The following is a 13,960-nucleotide window of genomic DNA, read 5'->3' on the forward strand; positions in this document are numbered from 1 at the left end:
TAAAACAATTAAATGGCAAATTTCCTCCTCCATCCTTCCCAATTCTCAACTGGAATGGACAGGAGCTGTGTTCTCCTGCAGAAATTGCAAATGCTTTAGGCTCTGTATTCGCACAGCTGTCTGCATCGACCGCATACGACCAGTCATTTCAGAAGATTAAAGCTTCAGCTGAAAAATCTCGATTGAACTTCAAAACCAAATCGTGTCCATCATATAATCGGCCCCTTACTATGATTGAACTTCAAGAAGCTATATATACCTCAAAGAACAGTGCTGCTGGTCCAGACGGAGTGTATTATACAATGCTTAAACACTTAGATAACAAAGCATTATCCTTGCTGTTAACTTTCTACAATCGTATTTTCACTGAACATTCATTCCCCACATGCTGGCATCACTCCTATGTACTGGCAACTCCCAAACCAGGGAAAGATCACTCTGTCCCTCACCACTATAGACCTATTTCTCTTACCATCTGCTTGGGTAAATCCCTGGAAAAAATGATACACCGACGACTGACCTGGTATCTTGACTCCAAACATTTAATATCTGATAGCCAATCTGGCTTCAGGAAAAATCGATCATCCCTGGATCTCATGGTCAAAGCTGAAACAAACATCAGGAATGCGTTTATCCGAAACGAGCATCTCGTTATGGTATGCCTTGACATAGAGAAGGCCTTTGACACCACTTGGCGTTTTGGCATCTTGAAAGATCTACATTCCCTTGACCTCAGAGGCCACTTACCATATTTCATACAAAATTTCCTTCAGCATAGAACTTTACAAGTCCGCTATCGGCAAGTCCTCTCGCAAATCTATATATAAGAGGAAGGAGTCCCACAAGGCTCAGTTCTGAGTTCTACCTTATTTGCAATAAGAATAAATAATATAACCAAATGCATACCCGTCCCTGTAAACACATATCTCTATGCCGATGACCTGACTGTTTCCTGCAGTTCACAGAATATGAACTTCATCGAAAGGCAACTACAAATCTCTCTTAACAATATTGAATTATGGATGAAACAGAATGGATACCGACTATCACATCAGAAATCCAGTGTCATTCATTTTTGTAACAAACGAAAGATGCATCCTGAACCAGAGCTTCACTTAACGAATCATCCTATATTAGTCATGAAAAGTATTTGTCTCCTGGGCCTCATTTTTGATAGTAAACTTAATTTCCTAGAACATATCAAATATCTGCGGACTACTTGCCAGAAAAAAATGAATGTACTCAGAGTTCTTTCTTCGACAACATGGGGTGCAGATCGCTATATCCTGATTCAATTGTATAGAACTCTAATTAGGTCTCGTCTTGATTATGGTGCCCCAGTTTATGACTCTGCCAGGGAAAGCGTACATACACGCCTTGCACCTATTCAACATTCTGCCCTCAGGATTGCTACAGGAGCATTTAGGACATCGCCAGTACAAAGCCTTTATATTGAAGCCCATGAAGTTCCACTCTGTCTCAGAAGAAAGGTGTTACTTCTGAATTATGCAGCTAAAATTCGAAGCATGCCTACCCATCCAATTTGGCCTATACTTAGTGACCCACAGTTTAAAATTTTTTATAGAAATAAACCCAGTGCAGTTCAGCCTACTGGTATCAGATTACAAACACTATCAGAAACTTGGAATGTCCATCTCGAAAAAGTCCTCCAAGATCCAACCTGTTCAGTCGCCCCATGGGCCTATACTATACCATCCTGCGACAATTACTTCCTAAACTGGGGGAAGCATTCCCTGGCAAATATCAATATACAACAACTCCATACTGCTCACACAGAGAATTATCCTCTTTTTACAAAAATATATACCGATGGATCAAAGTCTGATAGTGCAGTAGATGCTGCAGCAGTTTTCCCTTTTAACACCATCTCTCTATCACTTCCCACCAGGCGCCTCCGTAGCCAGGTGGGAAGGAGCAGCAGTGCGTAGCACATGCTTCTTGATTAGACCGGGGTTCGAGCCCGTCACCACCAAATACAGAGGATGCGGAAAGGTCAGGGAATGACCACCGCATATCCCGGAGCAATATGGCCTTAGTTGCTAATGCTCCTAAAAACCAAATAACAAACAAACACTTCCCACCGAATGCAGCAGTTATACAGCTGAGTTATTCGCCATCAAGCTTGCCCTACAAAATATTCTCCATCTGTCCATCAAAAAGAGTATAATATATACGGACTCGCAGAGTGCACTTATAATCCTACAAAACACCTCCTCACCAAAGAATCCTTTAATAAAAACTATAAGAGATGTGTTGATACATACTCAGGAACGCCAGCTTGTAGTTATCTTTTGCTGGATCCCAGGCCACACTGGGATATCTGGAAATGAATGTGCAGGTTATGCCGCCAAACATCCTTCTAATTCAGATTCATCATGTGCTCTCGTTCCATATGCTGACTACAAATCTAATATACAAAGAATATGTAAGGAACAATGGACACTTATATGGCAAAATAAACCAGATAATAAGCTCTTTCAAATAAAACTAGATCCACAATTATGGGCCTCTAGCTTCCGGGAAAACAGAAAGGAAGAAGTAATCCTAGCCAGAGCAAGAATTGGTCACAGTCACATTACCCACCTATTTCTCCTCACAGGCAATGATCCTCCTCAGTGTACACACTGCAATTCTTAACTCACAATGAAGCACATGCTTGTTGAATGCACCTTATACTCGCATGCCTGGCAACTCTCATTCAGTTTTCTTCCTAATCTTAAAGAATCTTTGAACCTCTGTCATATCATAGGTAACGATGCCAACCTCACAGAATTTTTCTCATTTATCAAACGGATAAACTTATATGATCAGTTCTGACTGTTTGCAAAACAGTCATCATGAGTATCATCCACATCGCTGATCGGCGCAATATGGCCTGAGCAGCACTTGCGCCAAAAATAACAACAACAACAACATGAAAAACAGATTGAGTGAACATCTGGATGAGTAAGCGAAGTTTTTTTTTTTCTTTTTAATAGTTAAAATAAATTCATAATGGTTAACAATGGAATTGTAAAATAAAATTTTTAAAACAAATGCAGGGAAGGCTCATTGTGAATCATTAGGAACATAGTAGTTTTACGTTATATTTTTTGACTAAAAATTAAAAAGAGAAGGTTAAAAAATTATAATATGCAAAACAAATGAATGGAATTTAATTTTGAGAAATGTGAAACTTGAGCAAAACGTTAATGTGTGCAAATAAAATCTTATATTTTACATTACCTCAAGTATTAATAATAAACATTCCACACGTGTTCCGGCATATTTCAGAGTTACTCTGGTTACGGCAGCTTCTCGCCGGTCGAATCGCTTTAGTGGGTAGCAGGAGGAGATATACAAGGATGTGGTGCATCAGCAAATGCTTTAATCACGCAGTCTATTTTTAGCTGTTCAAATAAATCTGCTTTAATCCTCCACGTGTTGCAGCAAAGTCCACATGGGTCTTAAGCACAGAATACAAGGATCAGGCACACTTCTGGCCGTATCAGGTTATGCAGAAGAGGACGAACACAAATCACCACTAGAAGATATAATGGCAACCATTAAAAGAAGTGACCCTAGCCAGTCACTCTACAAAACCTGAAATTTATCAGAAGTTCAGCTGTTACCGTTAAGAGACAGGCACCTTCGATGACAGCGGGACCGGTTTGATATTTTACAGAGCTGTCATCGTGTTCCAGATTAATAAGTTCCTCGAAAACTGCTTTGGAAGGGGAGAAAAGGTTCTGTGAACTACAAATTTTGTGCTTCGTGACAGTATAGCGAGTCCGCGGCTTGTTTCTCGTTTGGGTTCAAATCCCGTCGGAAACTGGAGAGATTCTGAAAGATCTCTTCAGTCGATACTGTAGTTAATCGTGCCCAGTCTGAAGAGGAGAATTTGCCCTCGTAAATTATTCCGGGATTTTATGCAGGTAAATAGAGTCGCTCGCACAGACCTAATACGCAATAACGACCAATTGGCAATATTTCCTAACTGGCGCAGTATGATCAAAGTAGTCGAAGCAACAACAAAAAAAAAAAAAAAAAAAGTCATGAATGACATCCTTTCTTTCATTAACTAAACGTAACTGTTTGGCACGTGATTATCAAAGAACATTTTTATTATTATTTATTACATGTCATACAGTAAATTATGAAAGTTATTTATGTAAAAAACGTGCCTGAATCCTAGATTGTGAAGTAATTTGTTTGTGTATCAATTGATTTTTTTTTTCTATTAACTTGTAATTTATTCGCTGTCTTCTAACACCACATAGAAAAGTGAATGATATGTCATGTCATTATATAGTTCAGCATAGTATTTAGGGTTAGGCGCCACCGGTGGTTTCCCACATCTGCGCTATGTATATTTCAGTATTGAGAAGATAGTTTATATTAATTATGATGAAATAAATAATTTTTTTTTTTTTAAATTATGAACTGGCTTAATTGAATCAGGGGTATACCACCACTTAACCAGATTGTCACAAGTTGGCCAATTGACTTGTGATGTGGCAGTAAGTAGATATTGTGCTACTGTGAGTAATCACGTATATCTCAGGATGAAAACGTTGTAAATGATAGGAATTTTTCGGATTATTAGGAACAATTTACATCAATAAGAAATAAAATATGTAAATAATGTATCCAAAAATACTAGATTTAGAAACGGTGTTTATGTTTTAAATATCGCTTGCATTTCAATAACCAGTCTTCTCAATAGAATATTGGGCTCTTTGATTTACTTGTTATTTCATAATCATATATAGCAAGTTGAACTTCTGAATAATCTAAAGCAGTGATTCCCAAACTCTTTGCTCCCTGGGAACTGTTCGTGGATCCAAGGGATCCACGAACAGTTCCCAGGAGATCCGTGGATAATTTCGGTAATGGCTACTTTAAATTTTACTTATTTTTTTAAACAAAATCTAAATATCGTTACAGACTGGATGTCGCACCCGACATGAGAATTAAGTTGTCTACAATCACTCCCAACTTTAAAGGACTTTGTGAGACGAAAAGACACCATTCTTCACACACTAGTAGCCTGTGAGGTACGATTGGTTGTATACTCAAATAGTGACAGTTTATTATTCAATTATTTATTGTGTCAGTCTGAAAAGGTAGATTGTAAACATATAATAAATCAGTTCTGAGTTATAAATTTTTAATTTTGGATACCTATCGTCCGGTCATCCCATGTTTAAATGAGCTAGGATGTGAGGATCCGTGATTATTTTTCTAAGCCGAAAGGGTTAGCGAGCAAAAAAGTTTGGGGAATACTGATCTAAAGTCTACCCGTCATTATTGAAATGATTGCCGTTATCGGAAATAGATTGCCTATTCAGAACAAACAAAAAACTGAAGTAAACAGAAAATTGAAAATGACAGAAAATTAAAGTAAACACCAATATTTATTAAAACTGGTTGTCCTCATGGAATTAATCATGATTGGGTTCGAATTCTGTCAATGACGCGAGGATTCTTTGAGTCTCCCTCCACAGTATAGCTAGATTTAGTTGGTCTTGTGAGTGGCATGGTTTTATCTCCCGGATTTTTCGTCCAGCAAAAAGGCAGATCGAACAGAATATACGCAATTAACAGATACCAATATATAACCCCTCATAGCCTTAGTTGCTTTGGTGTTAAAAAAAAGAAGTTTTATGGTTCCATAATTCGAAAGGTTCGTACAAAAGTAGTTTATAATGCATGAAAAAATTACAGAAGTAGTTTATAATGCATGAAAAAATTACAGAAGTAGTTTATAATGCATGAAAAAATTACAAAAGTAGTTTATAATGCATGAAAAAATTACAAAAGTAGTTTATAATGCATGAAAAAATTACAAAAGTAGTTTATAATGCACGAAAAAATTACAAAAGTAGTTTATAATGCACGAAAAAATTACAAAAGTAGTTTATAATGCACGAAAAAATTACAAAAGTAGTTTATAATGCAGGTTGAAAAATGCTCTGGTGAAACTGAAGAAAAGAGGACAACTGTTGTTTTCACTTTCCAGAACTGCAGCTCTGTTACTATGGATGGACTGTATACCTCACTGCTTCACTTTTGTACCGCAGACTTCTGTGCTCTTTTTTTTTTTTTTTTTTTCGACAGCTGAAAACATTATATTCTAAGCACATTGTGACAACCTTTTAAAGTTTTTTTTTTTTTTTTTTTTTTGACTACATAAATCGTAATTGCTTTGAACTTTCGATTTGCATATTTTTGCATTGATTGTTACATATAGTGAAACCTTCATAGCCCTGATAAAGTACCCAGGTAGTGTATAATAAAACTGAAGCTCAAAGAAGTGTTATGTATTCGAGTATACCATCTTGTATTTCTCCAGCATCATGCAGTGAATACTTGGCAACTCTCAGTTCAGTTTCCTTGGAGGATACTCAAGAGGCGGAAGCCTCATCTGATAAACAGGATGGCCATGATTTCAAGGAAGGATGCTCAAATAAATCTCCACATTTCTCTAATCGGTAAGAATTAGCTGATTTAAGTCTCACTAAATGCAGTGTAGAGTTTCTGACATTAAGCCTAAGGGAGCGGAGTATACTAGATCCTAGTTGCGAAACCGTCTAGAGAGAAAGGCACCTCACTTTGCACTTTCTGCATAGTTGCTGATTATTTGTGCTGCTGAAATGTGAATAGTCTTTTTGAAGTTGCCATTGATCGCAATCTGACAGAGTGGTGTCTGCTCATTTACAACTGAACGAGAAGTCTGAAAGCTGTTTTGTTCACAAGAGAAATACATTTCCATCGATTCCTGTAGCTCACTCGGTTCAAGTGAAGGAAGACGATGAAAATATAAGGCATTGTTGGAGATTAACTACGAAAACTAGAAATGAGATGTCTTCAGCCTGCCAGGATTTCTTCTTGGGTTGCAAGGTAGTTACATTAACTATCTTTGCATGTAGGTGGCCCCTTGGGTAGCACAGTTGATATAATCACCGTCCTCCCAACACCGGACGGAAAAGACCTGAATTTGAATCCCGTCAATGACACGAGGAACTTTAATGGGTCTATTTCACTACGTGGCTGAGTTAGTCGATTTCAGGCAAGGGTGCATGGGTTTTCCTCCTGGAAACTTGGGTTTTTCGTCCAGCAAACAGCAACTATTACATACGGCGCAATATGGCCTAAGTTGCTGATGCTCCTAAAACCCAACAACCACAAACCAACCAGCCTCTAGGAGCGGTTCTAGGTGGGTGCACGGAGTGCAACGCACCGGGCCGGGCGGGTGAACAAAACATGATATAAACTACGCACGTGAGTTCTGTACCTGCCTTGCAAACTATATCTCTGGTTCTGCTTACCTCCTCTGTCTATGGGGCTGCAGAACAATTGGCCAGCACTGCAGTATATTGGAAGAGCATGGCTTATCATACAGGACTTAGTCTAGTAAACAATGCAGTTAAAAATGCTCTAGTCAAATAGAAAAGGTCTTGCTGCCACCGCCTTACATTACATTAGGGCTAGTAAAGCAATTTGTCGACGGTTTGAATATTCAAAGCAGTATCTTACAGTATATATGCTCAGGAGCGTTAGGGGGAACGTCAGCTTCCTCGAGCCCGGAACTAGAGTCTTGGGCCCCTACAAGAAAAAACTTACTAGCCCATTGAGGATGTTTGTCCCAAGGCCCATGCTGGCCCTAGGACGAACTTGACGCTCTTGTATATGCTCAGTAGTTTCAGAATTGTGTGAAGCAAAAAATAACAAGTGGCATATTCATTGAACAACAAGTTAAACCTATGCTGTCGCCGGATAAATGAGTTGGAAGACAAAATGACTTCTACTGAAAAAAAAGGGGGAGGGAAAAAAAGCCATTTTAGGCTTGTAGGTAACAATAGTGAGTTTCTAGGTAACAACAATAGCAGAAAGAAGGCCGCCGTAGCCTAGTGGTCAGGCGCGCGGGTGCGGGTGCATAAGTACACGTGCCTTGAGTGACCGGGGTTCAAGCCCATGGCTGCTGAATACGGTGCTGTTTCTTGTATTCTGTGTATATTGTAAATTCCTCTGACCGTTTGGTCGTCCCGGAGTATAAACTGAAAATTTATTTAATTGATGGAATTTTGGACGGAATGGTGAGATGCAAAATGACCCTCAAGTTACACTGCCCAGTGTTTATTTTTTAACTAAAATGTCCTAATTAATCTTCCTTGGTTCTAGTTGTATTTAGTGTTTTTTTGTTTTGATTTGATTTATGGATTCTGGTAAATAGATGTATTCCATTTCTGTAAGTCAGGTAAACTTTGATAATAAATGTGGATATAGTATATTTCTATGAAATCGAATTCGGTGTTTTTCATTTATGAGAAAAATGGGAATCATTAAAAAAAATATATTGTCATATTCATAATCATTATATCAATGGTTATAAAGATGAAGATAAACGGACAATTCTTAAGAATTTGTTACGTGCTGTTAATTCTTTGCAAAAGGTGCCATATTTGGAGGCGAAGTGATAAACAAGGACAAACCATATTCTGTATTCTCATATCTTTCATTCAGATAAAAATATTTTGGAACTGACACGTACTCCGATTTTTGTTTTCTAAATATCTATCTGGAAATTACCTATGGATTACCACTCTGTTTCTTCTCCTTTTTATTTTATTTTTAACATTGTTTACTTTTAATTTGTTGTTATGTCAACAATGATGTCCCTTTAAAAAAAAAAAAAAAAAAAAAAACCACTAGCCTGCAGCTGGAGTAGGATGTCGCAATAAAGATTTATTCATTAGTATAATTTTTTGCATAATAATTTCGTTATGTATTACGTTTGGTATTTATTAAAAAAAGTCAACTTCGTCTTAACATGTAAGTTACTGCATATTATATTCTGACAACTGAAGTCTAATAATAACTTGGGATTTCCTTGTTACTATAATCGTTCGGGTATCATTAACAAAGTACACTGCTCTCCAAAATGTGGCGCCTCCGTAGACAGGTGGGAAGGAGCAGCAGTGCGTAGCACACGCTTCTTGATTAGACCGGGGTTCGAGCCCGTCACCACAAAATACAGAGGATGTGGAAAGGTCGGGAATGACCACCGCATATCCCCGAGCAATATGGCCTTAGTTGCTAATGCTCCAAATAACAAAGAAACAAACCTCCAAAATGTTTACGGGAACCATTGTTTTATATTCCATTGGACGTTACCGGATAAACAAGGGATCCATACTGATATATATGGAAGGCGTGTGAGCCACACAAGTTATTTGTTCTTAGTATCAAATCTTCGTTGTGGCATTTAGAGCCAAGCTGCTGACTGATTTAGAGAGTAGTTGGTTGGTTGTTTTAGGATTATATGGCGCATTAGCGTCTAAGGCTATAATGCGCCAGATCAGAGAGTAGTGTTACTATCGGATGTCACATTGCTCTTTTGTCGATTTGTGCAATCGCCGACAGACTACATTGCCCAAAATCGACTGTCGGTGATGTTATCATGTAGTGAAGAGTGACTGTACTACTACTACCGTCCAGCAACGCACAGGAAAACCGCCATGCCGATTCCACGTGACCAGAGGATACTTACTCTAAGGGGTTTTTTTTTTTTTTTTTTTTTTAGGAGCATTAGCAACTAAGGCCATATTGCTCCGGGATATGCGGTGGTCATTCCCTGACCTTTCCGCATCCTCCGTATTTGGTGGCGACGGGACTCTAAGGGTAGCACGACAATCTCGTCAGACATTCCTGCAAGACATCAACTAGAAGGGCGCCTCCGTAGCCAGGTGGGAAGGAGCAGCAGTGCGTAGCACACGCTTCTTGATTAGACCGGGGTTCGAGCCCGTCACCACCAAATACGGAGGATGCAGAAAGGTCAGGGAATGACCACCGCTTACCCCGGAGCAATATGGCCTTAGTTGCTAATGCTTCTAAAAACCAAAATAACAACAAATAACATCAACTAGAAGTGGAAGTTTGTAGAAACGCTCTATGTACGGGATTCCACCACTTCGGTTTTCATGGGAGAGCAGCGGTCGCATAAGCCAAACATCACTAATCCCGTAAACCGCGATCTCACCACGCGTGGTGCAACGAACGCCGTAATTAGCCCATAGAACAAGAAATAGATTCTATGGAATGATACCCTGCAACACCATATTCCGATAAGTTGGATGGGTGTGAAAATTCCCGGAGAACGTTATGCCAGTAATAAAGTTCTAAAAAAGTGGTTTGGTGCCTGTTTCTCTTGGTTATGGACTAAGGCAGTGGTTCCCAAACTACTGAGATCTACGGACCCTTTCAAAAATCAAAAAAAGTTCGCGGACCCCTTTTAAATATCAAAAAATGTTTTCGGACCTCTAAATATATATATATATATATATATATATGTGTGTGTGTGTGTGTGTGTGGTCAACCACCGTTTCGTGAACCCCCTAGAACTGGTATACGGACCCCAGTTTGGGAACCGCTGGTCTAAGACAATCAATGTTTCATTGTACAAGTGAAAGTCAACATTTTCCAATGAAATACAAACGTGAAAAACTAAACACAAGAATTAACAAATCTAAAAGTATCTTCATAAAAAAGGGAAAAAATTCTTCCCTTTACTTATGAAATTATGAATGTAGAACATTTATAAGATGATAATTAACCTCTTTCTCCCCATATATACATCATCATCCATTTTCAATCCACTGCAGAATGAAGGCCTCTCCAGCAACTTTCCAGTTCCTTCTGTTTTGAGCACTGGCCATCCATTTACTACCCACAAACTCATGAATTTCATCTATCCATCTCCGCCTTTGTCTTCTAGGTTTTCTTCTAGCTCCTCTTGGATACCATTCTGTTATTTTCTTAGTCCATCTGTCATCATGTCTTCGAGCTATGTGTCCTGCCCAAGACTATTTTAGTTCTTTAGTTTTGATAAGAATGTCCTTTACTTGAGTTTGCTGCCTAATCCATGTGTTTCTCTTCTTATCTAACAGTCTGATTCCCAATATAATTCGTTCTATTCTTCGCTGTGTAGTTCTCAGCTTCTCTTCCATTCTTTTGGTGAGTGCCCAAGTTTCACTTCCATAAGTCATGGTGGGGAGTAATCATTGGTTCATTATTTTACGTTTCAGACAAACTGGGATATTGCTCTTCAGTATGTGACTGTATTTCCTGAATGCTATCCATCCAAAACTTATTCTTCTCTTGACTTCCAGCCATTTATCATTATTACAGCTAAAAACTTGTCCCAGATAAGTATATGACTCCACCTTTTCAATTACTGCTCCTTCAATCATTATTTCCCTTTCTGTGGCATACTTGTTCATCATTACTTTTGTTTTAGTCATATTCATCTTTAGTCCAAAATCCTTACTAACTGTGCATAACTGATTAAGATTTTCCTCTAATTCTTTTGGATCGTGGCTTATGACCACAATGTCATCTGCCAATCGTAAATGGTTTAGGTACTCTCCGTTCACATTGACTCCTTTCTGCGACCAGAATCTTCTGAAAGCTTGCTCAAGGGCTGCAGTAAACAGCTTCGGAGATATTGTGTCTCCTTGTCGAACTCCTTTCTCGATTTTAAATTTCGTACAGTCGTTGTCTAGTCTAATAAAGGAGGTAGTACTCTCATATATTTTCTTCAAAATCATAATATATGGGGTATCTATGCCTTGTTTTTCCAGTGCCCGAAACATTGCCTTATGCTGTATGGAGTCAAATGCCTTTTCATAATCCACAAATGCCAGGCATAATGGTGTTTTTATGTTCATTTGCTTTCTCCATTAGCTGTGATATTACGTGAAGGTGATCCATAGTTGAGAATCCTGTCCTAAAGCCAGCTTGCTCTTTCGGTTGATTCTCATCAAGTATTTTTTCTAATCTGTTAGTAATGATCCTTGTGAACAACTTGTAGATGTGGGATAACAAGCTAATTGGTCTATAATTTCCAATTTTTGATTTATCTCCTTTCTTATGCAGCAAAACTATGATTGCATTATTCCACTGCTTAGGCGTCACACCTTTTTTAATGCACTTTGTGAAGAGCCTTGCCAGTTTTTGTGTTATGTCTCTTCCTCCCAATTTTAACAACTCTACAGTAACTTCATCTTCACCCGGGGCTTTCTGATTCTTCATTTTCTTCAATGCATGTTCTACCTCATCAGGAAGAATATCAGGTATGTCGTATGTGTTGCTACTTTGCAATCCATCTTCCCCACTGCTGGCATAATTCCCCTGCTCCTTGTATAATTCTCTATAGTAGTCTTCTGCTATTTGAATTATGCCTTCTCTGCTGTTTATAAGTACACCATCGCTATTCTTCAGTTTCAGTATCATTTGTCTTTTTGTATTACTGCTTATGGCTGCTGATTTAAATCCTTTGTTTTCCCTTAATGCTTGTTCTACTTTTCTTGTGTTAAATCTTCTTATGTCCTCTCTGAATCTCTTTCTAATGGTTTTGCATAACTCAGTATACTCAGTTTTCTCCCTGTGAGTGTTTTTCCTGCTCTTCATTTGTCGTCTTCGGTTAATCATGACAAGTGTTTCTTGACTAATTTTTTCTTCTTTGGATTTCTTTTTCCCTATAGGTTTGTTGGGCTTTATCGCTTTCAGAAAGTTGTAATATTCCTCGTCGATATCTTGGTCCTGAGCAGTCTGCAGAAGCTCAAACTTGTTCTTAAGTTCCAGTACATACTGCTTTCTCTCCTCTTCTGTTATCTCAAAGACCTTTGTATTATTTACTCGAGTCAGTTTTTTTCCTTTCCTTTCCTACATCTATATCAAGCGTACATCTTACCATTCTGTGATCACTTTCGACATTTACCTTATTCAGGACGGTAACATCATTCACAATATATCTTCTGTTAGTGAGGATGAAGTCGATTTCATTAGTAGTTAATCCATTTGGACTCTTCCATGTCCACTTTCTGTTCACCCTTTGCTTGAAAAAAAGTGTTCATTACTAACAGTCCTTGAGATTCTGAAAATTCCACAAGTCTTTCACCTCTTTCAATTCTTTCACCAATTCCAAAATTTCCTATAGTTCCCCTTTCTTCGCTGTTTTTTCTTTTTCCAACCTTAGCATTGAAGTCCCCCATAATAATAGTGTAGTGGGTTTTCTGCTCATCTAAAAGACTCAATTTTCCCCATATATACAGGGTGTCTCAAAAATATTGGTACAACCGTTTAGGGGAGGTAGGTAACATCTATAGGAATGTGAATCGCATAGGAACCCATAACCGGAAACGTTACCGTAAGTCGGTACACGGCGCTGTTCATCAATTCGCGAGAGGGAAAATTTCTGGTTTACTCATTCAAGCAGTAGTTGCCGCACGAAGAGCATTCATCGATATAAGAACTGTGAGCTGGCAGACATGCACCTAGTGCATGGATTAGCAGAGGGCCCACACGGTGTGCGCCCCATTCGGCACAACATCGCTTCGCAATAAATGTTTGGGCAGGTATGGTCGGTGACTGCTTAGTCCGCCCATACTACCATCCCGCATAAACTTCTCTAAATATCGGATCTTTCTTGAACAAGTTCTACCAGGGTTACTTGACGATGTTCCAGCAAATATGAGACGCAACATTTGGTTTCAACATGACGGAGCGCCTGCCCATTATGGAAGGTATGTTCGTGACCATTTGAACAGGCGTTATGGGCGTCGATGGATTGGCCGTGGTGGATCCGTTGCCTGGCCCCCACGCTCACCTGATTTATCGAGCCTTGATTTCTTTCTGTGGGGGGGGGGGGCTCAAATCTATCGTGTATGAATCGCCTGTGGAGACGGAAATGGATCTCGTGGTGAGACTCGTCTGTGCTGCTGCTACTGTCAAAGAAACTCCAGGTGTGTTCGACCGTGTCCGCCAATCCATGCTGCGTCGGTGTCACGCATGCATCGCGTCTCATGGTGGAACCTTCGAGCATCTGTTGTAACATTATGAAATGCATCCATCTCGTACTCCATTGTTAATATTATGTCAAATAAACGTTTGCCACTAA

General features: G+C 39.0%; 1 protein-coding gene and 1 long non-coding RNA gene across 2 annotated transcripts in view; one reads left to right on the forward strand and one right to left on the reverse strand.

Annotated features, from left to right (window-relative positions):
• The window catches only part of LOC150082824 (BTB/POZ domain-containing protein kctd15-like), a 127,694-nt gene that overhangs the window by 107,920 nt on the left and 5,814 nt on the right, over positions 1 to 13,960 (reverse strand). The window lies entirely within an intron of this gene.
• Positions 1 to 13,960, forward strand: part of LOC150082825 (uncharacterized) — a 339,289-nt gene that overhangs the window by 91,442 nt on the left and 233,887 nt on the right. The gene's annotated exons all lie outside the window — the stretch shown is intronic.

This window comes from Mastigoproctus giganteus, chromosome 7 (assembly GCF_048544385.1).
Source record: "Mastigoproctus giganteus isolate SK-2022 chromosome 7, ASM4854438v1, whole genome shotgun sequence".
NCBI lineage: Eukaryota > Metazoa > Arthropoda > Arachnida > Uropygi > Thelyphonidae > Mastigoproctus > Mastigoproctus giganteus.